This window comes from Arachis hypogaea, chromosome 11 (genome assembly GCF_003086295.3).
Source record: "Arachis hypogaea cultivar Tifrunner chromosome 11, arahy.Tifrunner.gnm2.J5K5, whole genome shotgun sequence".
NCBI classification, from domain to species: Eukaryota; Viridiplantae; Streptophyta; class Magnoliopsida; order Fabales; family Fabaceae; genus Arachis; species Arachis hypogaea.
In genome coordinates this window covers 82,778,228-82,781,806 of record NC_092046.1, presented here as the reverse complement: position 1 = coordinate 82,781,806, position 3,579 = coordinate 82,778,228, and positions in this window count along the sequence as shown.

Below are 3,579 nucleotides of genomic sequence, written 5' to 3'. Positions count from 1 at the left end.
AACAATAGCAAGGGAATTGTAAATTGCAAAGAAAAGAGATGAAGAACAATGAACCGGAAATGGAATTCAATTAACAGTAAAGAAACAGAGAGATCCAAGATTGAGATTGAAACAGAATTTCTTCAATTCTCCAATCCAAGATCCAAGACAAATGTCAAATGAAATTGAAAGCAATTGAAAACAAGAAATTAAAGTTCACCCAAGTTCAAAAGCTCTCCGAAAACCATTATGAAAATTCTAAAAAGAAAGCTCTCTGAATAACTTGAATTCTATCCTATTTATACACTTTCCAAAATGATCTTCAAGCCTTGAGTTGGGCCTTTGTTCTTGGTGGAATTGGGTTGAAAGAGGCCTTGGTTGATTGCTCTTGAAGTTTGAAGAAGAACCAAAATGAACCAATTGAACCGGTTTTGAAGTTAGCCATAGTTGGACCTAACGTTTGAGCCAAAGTTAGGGGTCTAACTTTGGCTCCAACTTTTCATAGCAGCAAGCAAAATTTACTGGTATGCACGTTGGTGCCAACGTTAGGGGTCTAACTTTGACCCTAACGTTGGCCTTGCTTATATGCTAGTGGCGCCAACGTTAGCCTCCAAGTTAGGGGGCTAACGTTGGCGCAAACGTTGGCCCTTCCCCCTTTGTAATTTATGTGCCAACGTTAGCCTCCAAGTTAGGGGGCTAACGTTGGCGCAAACGTTGGTGCCCAGGGAAGAAGTTTCTCTTGCCAACGTTAGCCTCCAAGTTAGGGGGCTAACGTTGGTTCAAACGTGGGGAGCCCAGGGAGTAATCTTCATGCCTAACGTTAGCCTCCAAGTTAGGGGGCTAACGTTGGGGCTAACTTCGTGCCTCCTAGTTCAATTTCACTTATTCCATTGTCCTCTCTTCACTTCTAGCCATTCCTCTTTGCTTCAACCTTTCTCCAAGCTTTCTTCACCTATCATTAATCAACCAAACTTATCAAAGCTATGCTCAAAATCATGAGATATTCATTCTTTCATAATATGCAACAAATATAGCATAAAACCTCGTGAAATGGCATAAATTCATATATGGTTGGTTCAATCAAGGGAAACATGAAAATCTACTCAATTAGCTTGCTTGTGGCTCAAGAAAGTGCATAATTCTAATGAAAACTAAAGAAAAAGACTAGCTAAAATAGGCTAGGATGACTTGTCATCACTCAGCCTTCAACCTTATAATCCTCTGAGGTGGGTAAAACTTGGCAAGAAACTTGGTTACCAAATCATCCCAGTTATTAATGCTGTCCCTTGGAAAAGATTCCAACCATTGAGTGGCTTTGTCCCTGAGAGAAAATGGGAATAGCATAAGCTTGTAACTGTCAGGAGGCACTCCATTAGTTTTGACAGTGTTGCATATCCTCAAGAAAGTGGATAAATGTTGGTGTGGGTCCTCAAGTGGTCCTCCACCAAAAGAGCAATTGTTCTGAACCAGAGTGATGAGTTGTGGCTTGAGTTCAAAATTGTTAGCATTGACATTTGGAGCCAAGATGTTGCTCCCACAATGTCTAGGATTTGCAAAGGTATAGGAAGCCAAAACTCTCCTCTGGGGTGGGTTGTCATTGTTGTTGTCTGCTCCACCTGGTGTATTGGTTGAATGTTCCTCCATCTCTTGGAATTCTTCGTCTGATTCCTCTTCTCCAACAATATTTTTCCCTCTTTCAGCTCTTCTTAACCTCCTGAGAGTTCTTTCGTCTTGTTCATGAAAATTGGGTATGGTTCTTCTTATACCTGACATACAAGCAGAGCATGAGAAATGCACAAAACCAGTGACACTTCAATCTACTTCTAGATTGAAGTGTTAGTTAGTTTAAGCAAAAAATCAAACAGTTAGTGGGTTAATCAAAATTAAAGAGAAAGTGCTTGATCTAGATCACCACCTCACTTAATCATTATCAATCTAATCAATCCCCAGCAACGGCGCCAAAAACTTGATGAGTATTTTGGTGAAAAATAAATTTCCCCCAAAACACACAAATCTAACCGGCAAGTGTACCGGGTCGTATCAAGTAATAAAAAACTCACGGGAGTGAGGTCGATCCCACAGGGATTGAAGGATTGAGCAATTTTAGCTTAGTGGTTAATTTAGTCAAGCGAATCAAGATTTGGTTGAGTGTTTTGTGATTTGCAGAAATTAAATTGCATGGAAGTAAAGAGAACAGGGAATTAAAGTGCTGAATCTTAAAGACCAAGAAATTAAATAGCAGAAACTTAGAATGCAAGAAAAGTAAATTGCGGAATCTTAAAGTGGAAGAAATGTAAACGGCTGGAATTGTAAAGGGAATTGGGGATTGGATTTGCAGAATTTAAACAAGGAAAAGTAAATTGCATCAAACAGAGAAGTAGAAGAAGGTTTGGGTTAGATTGGATCTTGAAGCAGAAAAGTAAATGAACATGAAAACAGTAAACAGAAAATGTAAAATTGGGAAATTAGATCTCAGGACCCAGAGACTAGAAAACCAAGTCTAGATCTCAATGCCTTCCTAGATCCAACAAGAAATTGTAATTGAAATTCAAAGAAAGTGGATGAAGAGCAATTAACAGAAATTGAAATTCAATCAAGCAGTAAATAAAGCAGTCAGATCCAAGGTTGAGATTGAAACAGAATTTCTTCAATTCTCCAACCCAAGAATCCAAGACAATTGTAATTGAAATTGAAAGTAATAAAACTGAGAGGAAGAGAAGTGTATTCTCCTTCCCCAAGACAAAGAAATTAAAGATCACTCAATATCAAAAGCTTTCCGAAAACTATTATGAAAATTCCAAAAGAAAGCTCTCCGAAGAACTTGAATTCTATCCTATTTATACACTTTCTTCCAATGATCTTCAAGCCTTGAGTTGGACCTTTGCTCTTGGTGGAATTGGGTTGAAAGAGGCCTTGGTTGATTGCTCTTGGAGTTTGAAGAGGAACCAAAACGAACCAATTGAACCGGGTTTGAGTTTTGCAAAAGTTGGACCAAAAGTTTGAGCAAAAGTTAGGGGGCTAACTTTTGCCCAAACTTTTCATATCAGCAGCTATATCCATCTGATACCAACGTTGGTGCCAAAGTTAGGGGTCTAACTTTGGCCCTAACGTTGGCCTTACCTTGTGCACTTGTGGCGCCAACGTTAGCCACCAAGTTAGGGGCTAACATTGGCGCAAACTTTTGCTCCTCCCCTTGTGATTTTCATGTGCCAACCTTAGCCACCAAGTTAGGGGGCTAACGTTGGCGCAAACTTTTGGTGCCCAGGGAGGTTTTCTTCATGCCAACGTTAGCCTCAAAGTTAGGGGGCTAACGTTGGCGCAAACTTTTGGTGCCCAGGGAGGATTTTCATGTGCCAACGTTAGCCTCAAAGTTAGGGGCTAACGTTGGCGCAAACTTTTGGTACCCAGGGAGTGATTTTCAAGTTCCAACGTTAGCCCAAAAGTTAGGGGCTGACGTTGGGGCTAACTTTTCTCCCAAAAGTTTGTGCAAAAGTTTGAGGCTAACTTTAGGTCCAGCTTTTTGCTTCCTGGTTCAATTTCACTTATTCCATTGTCTTCTCTTTACTCCTAGCTATTCCTTCTTGCTTCAACCTTTCTCCA